The 20,926-nt window shown below is 37.9% G+C and overlaps 1 protein-coding gene and 1 non-coding gene across 6 annotated transcripts in view; both read right to left on the minus strand.

The window, feature by feature from the left end:
- LOC129050282 (zinc finger protein 705A-like) overlaps nucleotides 1–20,926 on the minus strand; it is a 63,823-nt gene that overhangs the window by 21,765 nt on the left and 21,132 nt on the right. For 4 of the 5 annotated variants that reach the window (XM_054532135.1, XM_054532136.2, XM_054532137.2 and 1 more), the window contains one exon: nucleotides 20,015–20,049. The gene's annotated coding sequence lies outside the window, so the exon portion shown is untranslated. Of the gene's footprint in view, nucleotides 1–18,383; nucleotides 18,442–20,014; nucleotides 20,050–20,926 lie in introns of those variants that run through there. The other variant, XM_063716421.1, reaches the window with a different exon arrangement.
- On the minus strand, nucleotides 20,490–20,556 carry LOC129053869 (small nucleolar RNA SNORD109A). Its single transcript, XR_008518610.1, has one exon. It is a non-coding gene; the product is annotated as a small nucleolar RNA SNORD109A (small nucleolar RNA).

A 20,926-nucleotide genomic window follows, 5' to 3' on the forward strand; every position in this document is an offset into this window, starting at 1 on the left:
CATGATTACATCGGGCCCACCTGGATAATCTAAGATAATCTTCCTATTTTAAGGTCAGCTGATTAACAGCCTTAATTTCACATGAAACCTCAATTCCCCTTTGCCTCACAACGTGGCGCATTCACAGGACCCAGGAGTTAGGATGCGGATAGCTTTGGCGGGAGACAGAGGGGACATTAATCTGCCTACCACAGCCACTGAGTGCTTTTACCACCTGTCACCATTTTGCTCCATTTAGACACAACTTTAGTTGCTTTGTGTGAAGAGATTCTCATTCATAGAGTTTTCTTTTTTGTGTAAAGTAGTGGGGATCCTCTCCGTGGTCATTGAAAGAGTATAGAATGAAGATATTTAAAAGTATATCAGCTGGATTTTATTTTTCACCATGCCTGATTTGGCCAAGAAAGAATGTTAAGTTATGTCACATGGGCTACTTGAAATCTCAAAAAGTTCAAAACACTGGGTTCAAAATCTCAGAGACCGAGATATATTCCAACCAACTCAACCCTGTGGAAGTGCCAAGTTTTCCTCAGTGCCACTCTTGAAATTACATCACCAACTGACCCTTTAATATATTTTTGCACTATATAACATTTATTTCTTGGAGTAAGTGCTTCCCTAGAAAAGAAGCAGTTTGGACACGTATATTAAAGCCTTCACATAGAATATTATCCTCTCATTGCTAGGAGGTGGCCTTCAAGATGGCTCACTAGAGGCACCAGGCACTGTGTCCTCCCAAAGAAAGACCAAAACAGCAAGTAGATAATCATACCTTGAAGAGGGCATGAAAGAGGGCACTAGAATTCAGCAGCAAAGTGACAAGGAATCTCTGAGGTATGGAAGGAAAGGAAAATGAAGCAGCAGCCCAGCCAGAATCAGCTTAAACCCAGGACAGGCTCTCCAGTGTGGTGAAAAGGTAAAAAAGAGAGCCCCAGTGGTCCGTATTCCCACCGTGGACACTGCAATCCTAGCCAAGGGACAGTCTCTCGGCCCTCGCAGGCCCTGAGACTACTATAGGGAGCTGCCTGGAGTCTATGGGATGGTCATTGTCCCAGAGAAGGAGTTGGCACTGGATCGTTTGCACCCATCCCCAGATACAGGCAGCTGTGGCACAGTGCCATTTTGAGAGCCCAGCCCCCAACAGACTACATCCTGCCCTGGGGCCCAACAGCCCCTGCATCTCCACATCTCTGGACCCCCAGTGACATTCCTTCATGTCCATCCAGAGGGCTGCAGAGTCACAATACCAGCTGAACTCACCAGCGTAGTCTGGTCCCCATCACTCTAGCCTACACAGTGTCCTACACTCCAGGGAACTGGCAGTGCCATTCACTAGGGAGGCTGCCCCCAGAGCAAAGGGAGCTGAAGCAGGCACTCTTCACAAGTGGAGACTCACCTTCCCAGGGCCACTGACACTGACAGCAATCCTGACCCCCAGGAGCAGGGTCACTGCACACCTGCAGGCATCCTCAGGGGACCTGGGGACTCACCTGCCTGGGCACTATTCCAGGGCCAGAGCACAGGGCCATCCCACCCATTGCTGTCACTACCACTACCCAAGCTCGTTGTCCAGGAGGCTAGGGATCAACCCACACTGCTCTCTGTCATTGGCACCTGTACATGCCTTCTTGTGACCTGAGTATGAGCCCACCCAGCCTGGTGGTGCCTGTGCACATTGTCTGGGAGCCTGCGGATTAATCCACCATGCCTATCACCATCAAGTACCTGTGTGTCTCCTGAGAGCCTAAGGATAGGACTTGCCAGCTTGCCATCACCGCTGCCACCACTGCCCACATATTTGCACCAGGTGAAAGCCTGAGGACTACTCTGTCCATCATGTTGCCACGACTGTTGGTATCTGCACATGCCATCGGGGGTCGCAAGAGTTGACCTGCTATGACTACTGCAATTGCTGATGCTACACATGCCTCCCAGGGGCTTTAGGGCATGCCTATCTACCTAGCTCACCACTGTCACTACTGGCACTTGAGAAAGCCACCAGACTCAAGCCTGTAATCCTAGCACTTTGGAAAGCTGAGGGGGGCAGATCACCTGAGGTCAGGAGTTTGAGACCAGCCTGACCAACATGGAGAAACTCCATCTCTACTAAAAAAAAAACAAAAAACAAATACAAAATTAGCCGGGCATGGAGGCACATGCCTGTGATCCCAGCTACTCGGGAGGCTGAGGCAGGAGAATTGCTTGAACCCGGGAGGCAGAGGTTGCAGTGAGCTGAGATCACGCCATTGCACTCCAGCCTGGGCAACAAGAGCAAAACTCCATCTCAAAAAAAAAAAAAAAAAAATGCCACCTGAAAGCCCAAGGATGGCCTGTCTGAAATTTCAACCACTAGTGCCCACATAAATCACCCACAAGTTCAAAGACCAACGCAACTGGTGCCCAAGGACCAAACTGCCTGGCCTGTCTTTCCCCAGCAAAATCTCACCACAGCCTCCATTAACAATGAAGGCTAAGACACTGAGGAGCTCACAGACATCAGTGATGCTGATTATAGCTGAAGAAATCATAGAAGTCTAAACTACTGAACCAACCCAGAACTAAAGGCAAAGGGTCTTACTGATTCAACAGTATCGATACAGCTACAGAAGTCAGTCTTATACTACCAAAGCCAATCTATAAAATTAGAAGAAGCAACTGTTTTACCAGATATTCAAATATCAATTTTGTAAGGACATAAGAAACATTAAAGAGCAAGGAAACATAGCATCTCTGAAGGAAACAATAATTCTCCAGCAACAGATTTCAATCAAACAAATCCATAAAATGAGTGAAAAGGAATTTAACGGCTGAAATTGAATAATTCAATAAATAAAATAAATAATACAATTTGAGAACCTCAACACTGACTAGATTAAGAAGATGAAAGAATTTCTAAACATAAAGATCGGTCTTCATATACAGGATTAAATGGATTAAAGACTTAAATGTGAAACACAAAACTATAAAAACCCTGGAAGACAACCTAGGCAATACCATTCAGGACATAGGCACGGGCGAAGATTTTATAACAATGACACCAAAAGCAATTGTGACAAAAGCAAAAATCGATGAATTGGATGTAATTAAACTAAAGAGCTTCTGGGCAGCAAAAGAAACTATTAATAGAGTAAAAAGACAACCTGCAGAATGGGAGAAAATTTTTGCAAGCTATGCATTCGACAAAGATCCAATATACAGCATCTACAAGGAACTTAAACAAATTTACAAAAAAAAAAACCTTTAAAAAGTAGGCAAAGACATGAACAGACACTTCTCAAAAGAAGACATACATGCTGCCAACAATCATATGAAAAAAAAAAAAAGCTCAAGCGTCATGAGGGATTATGACAGACAGGAGGCAGAACTAGATTGCAGCTCTGGACAGAGCAGCATGCTAAGGCTTGCATTGTGAATTTTAGCTCCAGATGGACTGCAAGAACAGACCAGCAATCCTGACAGCACCCACAGACCCTCCGAAGGAAGCAGACTGCTCTTACAGGACCTGGGAGACACCCCAAATGCTTTAAGTCCCCTAACCACGGAAATGGGAAAGGGAGACCCTCGTCTCCTGAACACACACCCCCACTGGAGAAGCTGAAAGTCTGTTTGTGGGAGAAGTTCCTGACTTTACCTGGAGCTGAGTCAAGTTAGAGAGCCGAGCTGAGCGACATACAGGAGTAGAGGAAGTAGCAGAAAGGCACTGGAAGGCCGCTGGATCCCCAAGTAGCCCATTCCTGCTTGGCACCACAGGCATCCATCAGGAGGGTGGCCAGAGGAGCAGGGGGTAAAACTTCACAGGGAGAAGGACTTCTCTACCTGAACTTTGTAAAAAATTGAATGGGGTGAGAAGCCTCCTGGCCAGAACTCAGGGGAGGGCATGAATCCGGCTTGCAGACTTCACAGGCGGGGTAAGAACTGAAGCCCATTTCTTTGTCAGTTGGGAGGCAGAAAGCCTCAGGTAAGTTTTCAAGCCAGATTCGCCTTCGGCCTGGAAACAGACTCCGGGCTATTGCAAGGGGCATTGTGGGAGTGAGACCAGCCTTTCAGTGTGCGTGGAAACTAGCTTTCCCCCACTTCCCTGACAACCTGCATGACTCAGCAGAGGCAGCAATAATCCTTCTAGGTACACAACTCCAGTGACCTGGGAATCTCACCTCCATCCCCCACAGCAGCCAAAGCAAGACCCACCCAAGGAGAGTCTGAGCTCAGGCACGCCTAGCTCTGCCCCCACCTGATGGTCCTTTCATATCCACCCTGGTAGCAGAAGACAAAGAACATATGATCTTTGGAGTTCTAGAGCTCTGCCCACCACTGGTCCCTCTCCACAGTGTCCGGAATTGGTGGGTTCTTGGTCTCGCTGAGTTTAAGAATGAAGCCGCAGACCCTCCTGGTGAGTGTTAACAGTTCTTAAAGATGGTGTGTCCAGAGTAGCTCATTCCTCCCAGTGGGTTCAAGGTCTCGCTGGCCTCAGAAGTGAAGTTGCAGACCTTCGCAGTGAGTGGTACAGCTTTTTTTTTTTTTGAGACAGAGTCTCGCTGTCGCCCAGGTTGGATGCAGTGGCGCAATCTCGGCTCACTGCAGCCTCCGCCCCCTGGGGTTCACGCCATTCTCCCACCTCAGCCTCCGGAGTAGCTGGGACTACAGGCGCCCGCCACCTCACCCGGCTAATTTTTTGTATTTTTAGTAGAGACGGGGTTTCACCATGTTAGCCAGGATGGTCTTGATCTCCTGACCTCCTGATCCGCCGCCTCGGCCTCCCAAAGTGCTGGGATTATAGGCATGAGCCACCGGGCCCAGCTGTGTTACAGCTCTTAAAGGCAGCGCAGACCCAAAGAGTAAGCAGCAGCAAGCTATATTGCAACAAGCAAAAGAACAAACCTTCCACAGCATGGAAGGGGACCCAAGCCTGTTGAGCGGTGGGCTCGGGTGGCCTGCTTTTATTCCCTTGTCTGGCCCCACCCACATCCTGCTGATTGGTCCATTTTACAGAGAGCTGATTGGTCCATTTTGACAGAGCGCTGACTGGTGCATTTACAAACCTTTAGCTAGACACACAGTGCTGATTGGTGCATTTACAATCCTTTAGCTGGACACAAAAGTTCTTCGAGTCCCCACCAGATTAGCTAGACACAGTGTGCTGATTGGTGCATTTACAAACTTTTAGCTAGACACAGTGCTGATGGGTGCGTTTACAATCCTTTAGCTAGACAGAAAAGTTCTCCAAGTCCCCATCGGCCCAGAAGCCCAGCCAGCTTCACCTCTTGATGGCACTCGCCAGACAGGACTTTACAGCACCCAGCCTGGGCACTCCAACAGCCTAGACAGAGCTCATCCCCCGGTCAAGCCCAGCAGGCACCAGCCAGCCACCTCAAGTGTGGGGCACACCGAGCCTGTGCCCACCCAGAAACCGTGCCAGCCCACAAGTGCCACACACAGCCCCGGCTCCCACCATCACCTCTCCCTCCGCACACCGTGAGCAGAGGGAGCGGGCTCTGGCCTTGAGCAGCCCCAGAGAGGGTCCCCCACAGTGCAGCAGCGGGCTGAAGGGCTCGTTGAGTGCAAACAGAGTGGACGCCGAGGCCAAGGAGGCACTGAGAGCAAGGGAGGGCTGCTAGCATGTTGTCATCTCTCAACACTACTACAGCGGATGCTTTCTGGAAAGCGCCACCTCCCAGCAGGAGGCCCATCAGCACAAAAAATAGAGCCTTAAACCACCAAAATGGTGGAGGCAGTTTGAAAAACAGGTTGGCAGTTCTTAAAGAATAAAAAATAGAGTTACAATATAACCCAGCAATTCCACTCTTAGGTATATACTTAAGAAAATAGTTTGTACCTAAGAGTTGAAACATTCTCAATGAATTCTTATAGCAGCATTATTCATAATAGTAAAAAAGCTGAAATAATCCAAATGCCCATCAGCTGATAAATATATATAAACACAATGTGGTATATTTATATAACACAGTATTAGTTATTGATAGAAGGAATGAAATGGCTATATATCCTACAACTTGGATGACCCCCATGGAGTCATCAAAACACCACCATCATTCTTCAGAGTTAGAAAAAACAATTCTAAAATTCATATGGAACCAAACAAGAGCCCACATATCCAAAGCAAGACTAAGCAAAAAAACAAATCTGGAGGCATCACACTACCTGATTTCAAACTATAAGATCATAGTCACGAAAACAGTGTGGTACCAGGAAAATATATACATCAAAATATGTGCGCTTAAATAACATAGCATCAAATTTATAAAACAAAAATTGAGCAACCTACAAGGAGGTTCAAGCAGATTTGAGCAGCAGAAGAAAAAATAGTAAACTTGAAGATAGGTCAGTTAACGTTATTCAGTCTCAGGGAGAGAAAAGGAAAAGAGTGAAGAAAATTAGACCCTAAAAAACCCTGTGTACACAGTGGGATTTGCCCCAAGAATGTAAAGGTGGATCAACATATGAAAATCGTATAATATATCACATTAATCAAATGAAAAGGAAAGACCACATGATAATCTCAATTATGCAGAACATAAAGTCAAAATCTAACACCATTTTATAATAAAAATACTCAACCAATTAGAAATAGCAGAGCACTTCCTTAATATATTAAATGGCATCTAAGAAAACCCCACAGCTAACATTGTGCTTAATGGTGAAAGACTGAAAGCTATACCCCTAGGATCAGAAAGAAGACAAGAATAGTTGTGAACAACTTCTATCATACATTATACTGAAAATTCTAGCTACAGCAATTAGGTAAGAAAAAGAAATAAAGGTATCCATATTGGAGATCAAGAAGTAAAATTGTCTATTCACAGAGCAAGATATATAGACAACTCTAAAGAAAAAGAAAAACCCTACTAGAGTTAATAAATAAATGCAGCAAAGTTTCAGATAATTCAATAAAAGCACAAAAAACAGTTCTATTTCTATACACCTACAACAAGCCATCTAAAAGAGAAATTAATAAAATAATTCCATTTAAACAGCATCAGAAAGGATAAAATGCCTAGGAATAAATTCAACCAAGGAGTTACAAGTGTCATATACTAAATGTTGCTGAAAGAAAAGAAAAAGATATGAATGGCAAAACATCCATGTTCATGGATTGGAATACAATAGTGTTAAAATGGCAATACTACCCAAAGTGATCTGTAGATTCAATATAATTCCTATGAAAATCTCAACTACCATTTTTTTAAATGAAAAGCCAATTCTGAAATTCATGTGGAATTGCGAAGACCCCAAATACTCAAAACAGTCTAACAAATGAAAGTCACACTTGGAGGATACATACTTCCTGATTTCAAAATTTATGATAAAGCTACAGTAATAAAAATATTGCAGTGCTGGCATAAAAATAAGTATATTCATGGAACAAGATCTAAAGTCTGAAAGAATCCTATACATCTATGATTAATTGATTTCTGACAAGGGTCCCAGATCATTCCCTGTGGAAAAGAATAATCTCTTCAACAAATTGTGCTGCAACAACTGAATATGCAGTTGAAATTTGAAATTGAAAATATGAATTTTCAATTCGATGCAAAAATTGAATTTGGACCCCTACCTCATAGCATACACACAAATTAATGGAAATTAGATCAATAATCTACATGTATACACCAAAACTATAAAATTCTCCAAAGATAATGAGAAAAACCTCATGACGCTGGGTTTTGCAAAAGCACAAACAACAAAAACAACAACGAAAGCAGATAAATTGGATTTATCAAAATGAAAACCTTTGTGCATAATGGTCTATGTGAAAAGGTATAAGTGAAAAGGTAACCTACAGAATGGGATAAAATACTTATAAATCACATCTGATAAGAGTTTACTGTATTAAAGAACTCGTAAGTCAACAAGACAACTCAATTTTTAAAATGGGCAAGGCACTTGAATAGACATTTCTCTAAAGAACACAAATAGTTAACAAGTACATTATAAGATGCTCAACATCGTTAGTCATTAGGGAAAGGCAAACCAAAAACACAATGAGATACCACTGCATATCCACTAGGAAAACCATAATCATAAAAACATAAAATAATAAGTATTGGTAAGGATGTGGAGATATTGGAACTCTCATCCATTGCTAGTGGGATTTTAAAATGACAGAGCCACTGTGGAAAAACTTTGGCAGCTATTCAATAAACTAAACATAGAATTATCATTATGACCTAGGAATCAACTTTTAACTATACAACAAAAAGAACCGAGTTATTCAAATAAAACTGATACATACTACAACATGGTTGAATATCGAAAAATAGTATGCTAAGTGAACGAAGCCAAACATAAAGGTCACCTATCGTATAATTCAATTTATACAAAATATCCATAATAGGTAAATTCATAGAGACAGAAAAGTAGGTTTGTGGTTGCCAGTGGCCCAGAGAAGGAATGAGAATTAACTGCTTAATGAGTATGAAGTTTCCTTTTGGGGATGATGAAAACATCTAGGAGCCAGGTAGAGTTGACGTTGCATAAGATGTGTATTACTAAATGTCACTGTATTGTACACCTTAAAATGATAAATTTTATGTGAATTTTACCTCAGTATAAAAAAGATTGGCAAAAGGAATTTTTAAAATGATGATTCAATAGTATGTTCTCTATATGGAAACTCACTTCAAATTCAATGGCACAGGTAGGCTGAGATTAAAAGAATGGAAAAGATGTATCACGCAAACAATTTTTTTTAAGAAAAGAAGGGGTATATGAATATAACACAAAGTAGACTTAAGAGTAAATAAAAATACCACAAAGACAGGCACTATATCATCACAAAATAATCAAGCCACCAGAAAGGCACAATGATTCCACTTGCGTATGCACCAAACAGAGCCTCAAATATGTGATGCACAAACTGATAGAATTGATAGGAGAAATAGACAAATCCACAATTATGGTTGGAGAGTTCAGTTTCCTCTCTCAGAATCTCATATAGCTACTAAGCAAAAAAAAAAAATTAGCAAAGATATAGAACTGAAGAGCACCATCAACCAACAAGATCTCATTGACATTTCTAGAATACTCTGCTAACAATACAAAACAGGCATACTTTATAATTATATATATATAATATATATATAATATAACAGGCATACTTTATAATAACATGGAATATTCACAGCACAGACCATATCTGGGCCATAAAACAAAGCACAACAATTTTTTTAAAAATTGAAATCATACAGCATGGGCTATCTGTACAAAATGGAACAGAACTATTAGACAACAGAGAAACAGGAAAATCTACAATATCCTTGAAAACTGAACAACACAATTCTAAGTAATCTGTGAGTCAGAGGAAGTATAAAAAGAAAAAATTTAAAAATAGAACTAAATGAAAGTGAAATTACAACATAAAAATTAGTGGGATGTGACTAAAGCAGTGTTGAGATGGAAATTTATAGCACTAAATGCTTACATTAGAAATATGTCTCAAATCATAATCTTAGTTCTCATTTCATTAAGTAGAAAGAAGAGCAAAATAAACCCAAGGAAATCAGAAAGAAGGAAATAATAATGAGTAAAAGTAAGGTCTGCTATTCTCCCTCTTGAAGCAGGAAACAGGAAACAGAGTCCCACACTGGAAATGTGGGCTGCCATCTTCAAGACTAAGGTAGGGAAGGACATGGGGCAAGGACACATAAAAATAATACGAAGTTTTCTTCACCTTTTTAAGTTGCCTTCTCAATTCAGCATGTGCTTTACCAGTGTAAACATTCTACCATTTTATAGAATTCTTAGAAAGTTGATTCTGACCACTTTTGTTCATATTTTTCAGTGTTTCTGTGAAGGGAAACCATAGGTCTTGGAGATGACTACTCTGCCATTTCCCTCTTCACTTTTGAAAGATAATCTCACCGGATACAGAATTGCAAATTGATAGTTTTTTTTCAACACTTTAAACATTTCACTCCATTCTCTTCTTGCTTGTATGGTCTGATGTATTTCTTATGTATGTATGATGTATTTTGTATGTATTTTCTTGATATTTATTTTCCTTTTTGTCTTCTTTCAATATTTTCTCTTCACCTTTGGTTTTGTCAGTCTGAATATGACATACTTGGTTGCAGACACTTTACTAAATTTCCTCCTTGGTGTTCTCTGGGCTTGCTGTATCTGTGGTTTAGCATTAATTTTGGAAAACTCTCTGCCATTGTTACTTCAGATCTTCTATTCCTTTGTCCCTTTATACTCCTACTGTCATTTGCATTATTCACATTACATCTTTGGTAATTGTCCCACTGTTTTGGAGATTCTGTTATGTTTTTAAAATTCTATTTTTCTTTTGTATTTCAGTGGGGCAGTTTTTGTTAACATATTTTCAAATCCACTGATTCTTTGACCTTGTCCAATCTACTGAGGAACCCATCACAGGCATTCTTTATTTCTTGGAGGTTTTTATTCCTAGCATTTCCTTTTGACTTCTTAGAGTTTCCTTCTTGCTGATCACATTACCCACCTGTTGTTGCATGTTGCCTTTTTCTGTTAGAACACTTATTATATTAATCATTTATATTAAACTCTAGGTATAATTACCAAATCTCTGCCATATCTGAGCCTACTTCTGAGGCTCAATTTGTCTCTTTAGACTAACTTTTCCTGCTTTTTAACATGCCCTCTTTTTTTTATTGAAATAAAACACAATGTATCAGGCAACAGAATCTGAGATAATAGGTCTTTGTGTGAGGTTTTATGTTTATATAGTTAAGGCTATGTTATGTTTAATTTTTTTGTAGCTATAGGTGTCACATATTCAATTTCCTCTAGTATCTTTGTTTTGGTCTCCCTTATTATTTTTGGATTGCCTTAGAAGATCCTTCTTAAATACAATCAGTGTCTTTCACCTCTTTCAGTTGTAATTCACTGCTAGTACACTGGAGTCCTGGTTGATGTGGTGATATGGTGTTGGGAGGAGAAGTGTTCTATAATCTCATGGTTAAATCTGAGTTGTGGGGCCAGGCGCGGTGGCTCACGCCTGTAATCCCAGCACTTTGGGAGGCAGAGGCGGGCAGATCACGAGGTCAGGAGATCGAGACTATCCTGGCTAACACGGTGAAACCCCGTCTCTACTAAAAATACAAAAAAAATTAGCCGGGCGCCTGTAGTCCCAGCTACTTGGGAGGCTGACGCAGGAGAATGGCGTGAACCCGGGAGCTGGAGCTTGCAGTGAGCCGAGATCGCGCCGCTGCACTCCAGCCTGGGCAACACAGCGAGACTCCGTCTCAAAAAATATAAATAAATAAACAAATATGAAATAAAATAAATCTGAGCTGTGACTGTCAGAAGAGTTTCTTAACCTACTTTTTGCTTCCCTTATATGAATCAGAAAGGCTAGATGGAGCTTGAGCCATCCAACTGCTTTTCTCCTAGATCAGACAAGGCTCAGGCAAAGTAGCTTCCCTTGCAGGGAGCCCCCTGCCATGTGAAAGAAAATGCTCTGAGAGTGTTTAGAAATAACCCTGGGCTTATTTCAAAATGGTTGCTTTTCCCTTCCTCCTATCTGAAGCATCAGGGGATTTTTCTGCAGTCTTCACTGTGAGAAACTTGCTGGGGCTCTTGGAAGTCTAGTTTACAAAAGTGTGTGGGGTCTTCAAAAACTGGGCCCTTAGCAGTTTTTAACTCTCAATCTAGTCCACATTCAGTCTCCAGAAATTCGTCAATTACCACTTACGTGTTCATATGAGTTGCTGGTTTCAGCAGTTTCTGCCCCTGATAAACTGATTTTTTTTGTATTTGCCTACATCTCCAGTTTTTGCCCGTTACCTCAATTCTGTGGTTATTTTAAGAAATCGTTGAGTTTAGTTTGTTCAGATTTTTTCTTGTGACAATAGTAGTGATGACTTCCAAACATATCAGAGCAGAAACCGTAAGTCTTTAGTCTTCTTTTCTTATGATGTCTTTGGTCTTGGTATAAGGGTAATACGGACCTCATACAGTGAGTTATAAAGTGTTCCCTCCTTTTCTATTTTCTGGAAAGAGTGTGTGAAAAATAGATATTAATTCTTTTAAAGTTTGGTAAAATTCACCAATGAAGACATCTGGTCTTGGGATTAGAGTTTGAAAATTAAATTACTTATTCAATTTCTTCTTACAAATTTTACCTATTCAGTCTTTTTAACTGTAAATGGTGTATTCATATTTTTATACCAGCTTTCGTAGTTTGTGCCTTTGGAGGAATTTGCGTATCTCATATAATTTAATTTTTTGACATTGACTTTTTCACAATATTCTGTTAGAATTCTTTTAATTTCTGCAAGGTGATATCTATACTTTCATTTACGTTTAGTAACTTGAATCTTCTCTCTTTTGTTCTTTCTCGGTCAAACTAATAATATGTCAATTTTACTGATATATCAGAAGAACCAGCTTTCAAGTTTATTAATTTTCTCTATTGTTTTTATTTTCACTACTTATCTCCATGCTTATCTTCATTATTTCTTCCTTCTGTTTACTTTGGGTTAAGTCTGCTCTTTCACTCTCATTTCTTAAGGTGAAAAATTAGGTTATTGGTTTGAGATTTTTTAAAAATTTAGGGATATACTGTTATACATTTCCCTTGAAGCACAGCTTTAGCGACAACCACAAAATTTTAGTATGTTGTTTCTTCAGTTTTATTCATCTAAAATATTTTCTAATTTCTCTTGTGATTTGTTCTTTGATCCATTGGTTACTTTGAAGTATTTTTAAATCTCCATACCATTGTGAATTTCCCACATTTTCTTCTGTAATTGGTTTAATATAATATTTTGCAGTCAGAGAACATGTGCTGTATTATTTCAATTCTTTTAAATTATTAAGATATGTTTTATAGCCTAATATATGTCATCCTGGAGAATATTCCATGTGCACTTCAGAATAATGTGTATTCTGCTATTGTTGGGTGTCATATTAAGGTGTTGTATGATAATGTGTAGTTTTTTATTTCCTTTTTGCTCTTGACTTGTTGTTCTATGTATTACTGAAAGTTTGGTATTGACACCTCCAACTGTAATAATTGATTTTCCTATCTTTCTTCGATTCTAGCAGTTTTTGCTTTGTATATTTTGGGCTCTGTTGTTTGATGTATATGTTCATAATTGTTGTATCTTATCATTATAAAATGTTCTTTTTTGTCTTTAGCAACAATTTTTGTTAAAGTATATTTTGTCAGATATTAGTATAGCTGCTCCAGCTCTATTTTAATTATCTTTTGCATGGTAAATATTTTCACACCCAAATGGAACTCTGTCTATTTGTGTCTTGACTCTAAATATTCTAAATACAGATAACATAAGGTTGAATTATGGTTTGGATTTTTCTTCTCTATTCTGAAAATCTCTGCCATTTGATTGTAGTATTTATTTCATTTATGTTTAATATAATTATTATAAAGTAGGATTTAGGTCAACCAATTTGCTATTCATTTTCTATAAATCTTATGTGGTTTTGTTCTTTTATTTCTCCACTATTGCTTTCTTTTTGTTAAACAGATATTTTCTAGTGTACCATTTAAATACCATTGTTGTTCATCTACTGTATATATTATATATTTTTATATATATTATATATATATTTTTATATATATACACATTTTTGGAGAAATTAGGTGTAGCTATGTTGCTCAGACTGGTCTTGAACTTCTGGGCTCAAGTGCTATATATAGATATAGATATAGATATAGATATACTTTTTTATTTTTTTTTGAGATGGAATTCTCACTCTGTCGCCCAGGCTGGAGTGCAATGGTGTGATCACTACAACCTCCACCTCCCAGGTTCAAGTGATTCTCCTGCCTCAGTCTCCTGAGTAGCTGGGATCACAGGTGTGTGCCACCACGCCCGGCTAATTTTTGTATGCTTAGTACAGACAGAGTTTCAGCATGTTGGTCAGGCTTGTCTCAAATTCCTGACCTTGTGATCCACCCACCTAGGCCTCCCAAAGTGCTGAGATTACAGGCGTGAGCCACCATGCCCAGCCTCAAGTGCTATATTTTTTAAAGCCGTTTTTAGTGGTTGCCTTAGTATTACAGTTAAATTAACAATTTAATCTAGCTTGAATGGATACCAATTAATTTAAATAGTTTACAAAATCTTCTCTCCAACATAGGTCAATTCCTTCACCCCTAATTTATATTATTATTGTTTTAAAAATTATATCTTTTTTCTAGCTTCATTGAAGTATGATTAACAAATCAAAATTGTATGTATTTAAGATGTACACTATTATGTTTTGATATTCATGAGAACTCTATCACAAGAACAGCAAAAGGGAAGTCCACCCCCATGATTCAATCACCTCCCAGCAGGTCCCCTCCTCCAACACGTGGGGATTACAATTTGACATGAGATTTGGGTGGGACACAGAGCCAAACCATATTACCTTCTCTAGGTTGCATAAAGCCAAGCCAGGTGCTGAAGTCTCATTTTTTTTAGGGTAGTGTCCTGAAATTCTCATGTTTGTGAGCTTTCTTCCAGTTCTACAGAGTGGCGCCACTGTCAATATGTGCTTGCAAGCCATTTGCAGAGATTCTCACTTGCTTTTCACAGGAGTGCACTTGGAGAGCCTGCCAAAGAGTGAGTGAGGCATTTGGAACATTTGGGGTTTTGTTGGCAAGATGGGAGTGATGCATCCCAAGTGGCTTATAGGTGGGCTCCTGATGGAGTCCATGAAGCAACTGGTAGGATCTATGGCAGTTTCAAGTGTGGGTTGCTGTGAGTCCCCATCTCTCCTTCCTGCTTTTACCTTCTCCCAACCACTCCACCTTGCTGATCACCTCAGTGTCTTTTGACACGTTAACCATGATGTGTATAGGTGTTGATCTCTTCGAGATTATCTTACTTGGATTTTATTGGTCATGTTGGCTATATAAATTAATGTTTTTCATAAAATTTGGGAAGTTTTCTTTCCTTCTGTTTTCATCCTTCTAGGGCTCCAGTGTATGCATCCATTGGTATGAGAGACGCTGTCCTACAGTTCTTTGTTGCTCAATTTTCTTCATTTTTTCCCACTCTGTTGCTCAGATTGGATAATCTCAATTTTTCTCTGTGTTTTGTTGTTTTATATTTCATTGATTTCTGCTCTTATCTTTATCAGTGCCTTTATTTTACTTAACTCTGGGTTAATTTGTTCTTTTCTAAGTTTCTTAAGGTAAAATACAAATTTACTGATTTAAAACCTTTTTTCTTTTCTAATACAGCCATTTCAGTGCTGTAAATTACTCCCTATATCCTGTTTTATCAGTATCCCATAAGGTTTTAGATTCTATATTTTTATTTTTATTCAGTTCAAAAGACTTTTCAATTTTACTTTCTTTGTATCTTTTTAAACCAATAAATAGGTCAGAAATGCTAATTTAAATTTCCAAACATTTAGGAGATTTTCAAGAGATATTCCTCTTATTTCTAATTCAATATCATTGTGGAATTAAATTAACATGGTTTACGTGAATTTAATTCTTTAAATGTATTAAGACTTATTTTATGGCCCTCCCATCAGTGAAGATTTTTAAAGGAATAGGGCTCTGCTTATTTTTATTTCCTGACCTGCTGTTACTTGTTATAGTCATTCTATCTGCCAAAAACATGCAGAACAAAAGCACACAAATCAATTGGAAAAAATGCATAAATATTAACTGTAATGAGACCCCACAATTTGGTCCCAATGTAATTGTGTGATGTTCAAGTTTTCTATATTCTCTTAAAACTTTCCAACATTATTGACGCTAATAATTCACTTTATAAACACCTGATCATTAAGAAAATTTATTCTAGATGTTTCTATATTCAATTTTTTACTCAAGCACTATACACAATCAACAACAAATAGTTCAAAATAAATGAAACACCTGACCCCTCCCTTAATGTAAAACCCTAAGGTGAAGTCTGCATAAGAAAGCTATTATGATACTGCCATTTTCTGAGAGAAAAGAAAGGCATGTACATACGGGCTATGTGAGATAATTCAGAAGGTCATCATATTGAACCAATTCTAAAAGTCCTCTCTTTCTATTAAGGAACATTCAGCTAGACTAGTTGAAATCTGAAAACAATCTTTCAGAATCCTGAGATAACTGTACTCATCGTGATCTTGGTAAGGCAGCTCCTGACAAATTAGCACTTCTACAACTGGGTTACTTTCCAACAGAGTTGTTATTTGCATTAAGAATTCAGTATACACTTCAGCTTTACGTTATTGAAGCTGGCAATATGTCAACCTTATAAACTTCAGCAGAGTCACTTCTCATGAAGGAGATAGCACAGTTTGGAAGATGACACTGTTGACATATATAAAAATTAGAATGGAGTAAGTAATGCTGCGTGAATCAATTTTCAATATTTATCACTTTGATTATTGCAGCAAAAAGGGATCAACACTAAAACAATACCTACTATAAACCTGCTTTCAACTTTGTCTCTCTTTACTCTCCAAAGCAATTTTTACCCATATTTGAAAAATAATATTACTGCCAAATGCCCATCTATTGATTGCATTACTACATACAGTCCTATATTTTGGCTCCATCAAGGCTTCCCTGCCATGTGTGTTTTTCCGTTTTTCTCTTCGATGTGTTTATCCAAACCAAGGGCATCATTAACATAAGCTTACACTTCAATCTCTATCTCATCATACCCACTTTGCTGCAGTTTCTTAATCTGATTGTAATTTTCAGGAAGCAAATAAATAAATGATGGATTTACCACACATATAGGCTAGCCAAGAAAAATGACATTGGATTTGTCTTCACACAAACTGTATACTTTGAAAGTACTGACATAAGATAATCATGAAATATTGTGTACACAGGGATTTGAGCCTGCTATGTCTTCTGGGAATGCTTGATCTATGGGCTCACTCCAGAACTGGGGGAGCCATGTTTTCAGCATGATTCTAACCATAGACAGAGTGTATTGGCAACTTGATGTTCTTGCTTCCCTGTCAAGTTCAAACACACACACACACACACACCCCTGGGCTCTCCTCTAAATACACCATACAACATTTATAGGGTGGCTGGTTAAAAATAACAGCATGAATTTCAGTACCTATTGGACCTTTCAATGAGACAATAATGTCCATGTTTTATAGCCCTTTCAGCACCCTTCTATAAAGCTATGTAAACATTATACGAGATAAAATTCTTTGTGTTCTGCATAACTGATTGACTACTTCAACCTGACACCTTCACGTATGGCTTTTACATATTTCTTATTTGTTCATTCTGAAGAATACATTGCCAGCACTAAGGACAAAGATATGGCTTTAAAAATAGCAAATATGAATCTGTTCAAATTATCTGGAAGGAAACACACATAATACCAAAATTTTAAAAATTCCTGTTACAATGTTAAAATTGAGAAGAGTATTTTAGAGAATTGTCCTGATAAATTTCTCTAATTTTATAGTGTGGATGGTATCCTGGTCAATTTCTTCATGTTAACAGGACTTTATCAATCTAATCAATTTTGTCCTTTCACTGTCATCTTTGCATTGCCTATCACAAGTTATTAATTTATTATGCATTAATTTATAAATATATACAAAATTATTATAAATAAAACTGAAACCTGTATAATTTACCCAGGCAATGGCTCTTTCAAAACTTCTGAGTTTTAGTCTTCAAATTTTTTTTGCAATTAGGAATATTTAAGTGATTGGAAATAGAAGACTATCCTGGTATGACTGTCAGTGATAAATGTTATAGTTATGGCATATGATTTGTAAAAGGACTGCCAATTTTCATTGTATTAAAACTTATTTTAACCTATTTTAATAATGTTAAACATATTTATCACTTAAGAATCTATATTAAACAATAAAATATATTTCGTTTAATAAAATATATTTTATGTTGTATAAATATATAAATATATATCTGTTGTATAAATATAGATGTTGTATAAATTATATCTACGCTGTGTGTATATATACAATATAGATAACTTTACCTTGACATTCTAATACATTACTGAAATAATGGTAACCTGAATATTTCATGATTTGACTGTAACTCATTAAAGAAATTACATGGACCTAATTTTCCAGCATTACTCATTCTAGGAATGCTCTACAGAAACAGAGGCATGAGTGCATACAAACTGGCATATTCTGATTATAAGTGTATGGTATCTTGCAGTAGCAAAATGTTGATAACCATCATTCTGAAAACAAGAAATGGCTAAGGAAAATGTGGTGTCCTTCACATTCACTGAGGACACTGGCACATCTATAGTTTTTGACATAGAGACTTCAAGACCTATAGGACCTCAGGAGATTGTACAACATATATTACTACTAAAATGTCAAATCTAAAGCTCATTTACAATAAAATTAATTGGTTATGATCAATACATCTTATATAGAAAGATAAATGGATTGATAGATACCTGTATTAGCATAGAAAGTTTTTCTCTAATATAGGGCAGATGGTTAAACATATTTCCTCTGGAAAGCATGGGGAAAAGGTTAAAAATACATCTGTCATAAATAATTTTATTTTCTTCTATATTGTGAAGCTTTCTTAAAATGAAGTGGTTACTCTTGGCAGTAATTTATGGCTGGAGCTATTTGATCTTAAACTAAAAAAGGGAAAATTAGGGAAGCAGGATTAAAAGTTGAAACACATTTTAGCTTTAGTAGTCAAGAACTCAAAAGGTGAAAAGCACTTAAATTTATCAGTTGTGTATTGACTAAGTAATCTCCAAGGAAATCCTTAAGCAAGGAGTTCACTGTTCTGACTTTTGGCTTTAAACTTTACCCAACTTCATCAATATTTCCCCAAATTCTAAACTGTACAATGCATGTGGGCCTCTATTAAGATCTATGAGAAACTTCTTTGCATGTGGTGTAGAAATAATCACACTAAATCTTAACAACTATATTTGCTTGTATATTCAATTATGTAGCACATAGAATAGAAAAGCATGAAGGTATCACATTAATTCCCTCTCTGCAAAACAAGAGACATGTGCCAGTTCAAGTGATCTGTCACAGAAAGTATAAAGAATTGAGTACCAAAATACATGAATATGTAGAGACAATACTACAGTCTTTAAGACTTGAGATTGTTCAGCATGTTTTAATAACAGAGAAAAAAGTATAAGAGAATTTAAGAATATGCATAGAAAAAATATAAATGTGTGAAAATAAAAATACTTGAGTAACTACTCATGACATGATTTGCTAAAAAGCCCTATGCTAAAGAGAGAACCCACTTGATCTATTATGAGGGCATCAATCAATAAGCACCATGTAATACATAATCTACTTGAGACTTTTTTTATGTATTAACCAATATTTTGACTAGTTTGATAAGTTTTTTTACTTTCTATTGAAGAATAATATACATGTAGAAAAATGCATACACTAAAATTGTAAAGCTCATGTATTTGCATGATGCAAACACAGCAAGCACTCACACACAGATCAAGAAATAAAAATTATATGCATTCTAGAAACCAGGCAGTTGTCTTATATCTATGATTATCTCAGACATGCCATCAAGAGAAGAAAATTTCCTATATAACTTACCTTGTTGCAACAATGAGAAAAAGACTAATTCAAGTCAATATTTAATAATTAAATGAGAAGCAGAAATATAATGTAGTATGACCACAAAGATATTATGAACCATGGAGTCTCTATTCTGAAACCCCAATAATGAAACAGATGAGGAAAATTTGTTAATATTTTGGCACACCTGGATTTCACTACAATACATTCTGCTCCAATATGAAATTGCCTTTCATATTGCCTCTCAAATTGCCTTTCATATTGCTCCAATATGAAATCTCTTAAATTCTACATTTTTCCATAAAAGCAAAAGAGAGTTAAAATTAAAAGAGAAATGATAAGGATTCAATAGTGTAGGTGACTTGGTGAGGGTCTCAATGAGGAAAAGGACATATCATGAAAATGTCCTCCAATAAGCTTCTGAAAAGATGTACAAAACGACCTAAAGACCTAGCAAACAGCACATGACATATGAATTTCAAAAGATAATGGTTTAGCTACTCACCCCTATTCTCTGAAGCAGAGGATCAGATTCCAGGCCTTGTATCACAGCAAAACATGAAAGAAAAAAAAAGCAAACATAATCTTGGAAAATACTCCACAGTAAAAATAACAAAGCACTAAACTTGGTTCCACTGTCATTATTTAATAGAGGCATGCCATATTTCCTTCTTTCAGCACAACATTAATGAGATTTTCAGACATATCACAGTTGCTTGACCCTTAATTCAATCTTCTAAAGTGTTTCATTTGTTACTTAAGAAATATATCTTATATGTAAGTATCTATCTACAATTAAAGCAAGTCTTGAGTCACTAAGCATAGTAAAGGGCATACTGACTCATAAGACAGGATGCTACTGCCCTCTTCGGAGAGATGGAAAAGGCATGCTCACAGGGGTACCATGTTGTCACCGAGGGATTCCCAAATAGAGCCAGGCTCTGAGAGTCTTATTTGTCCTACTGGAGGGCCGCACATCTGGACCTCAGATTGACATCTGGAATGAGTCCCTCAGCATCCTCAGACAATTATTCTCATCATCGATCCAAACATGCACCCTCCCAACAAATAAGCATTTCCCCAGCCAGGCTTCTTTTGTGCATGGTTATCTAATGCATCATCAGTGAGCACGGTAAATGTACAGTAGACATTTGTTTAGTATCTGAATAATGGAACTCTCATATACATAGCATGAAAAAACATATGACTGAATTGCTCTAATAAAATTAGATTAAAATCTGGCCAGGCACGGTGGCTCAAGCCTGTAATCCCAGCACTTTGAGAGGCCAAAACGGGTGGATCACGAGGTCAGGAGTTCAAGACCAGCCTGGCCAAGATGGTGAAACCCCGTCACTACTGAAAATACAAAAATTAGCTGGGCGTGGTGGCACGCACCTGTAATCCGAGCTACTGTAAT

This window comes from Pongo abelii, chromosome 16, assembly GCF_028885655.2.
Source record: "Pongo abelii isolate AG06213 chromosome 16, NHGRI_mPonAbe1-v2.0_pri, whole genome shotgun sequence".
NCBI lineage: Eukaryota > Metazoa > Chordata > Mammalia > Primates > Hominidae > Pongo > Pongo abelii.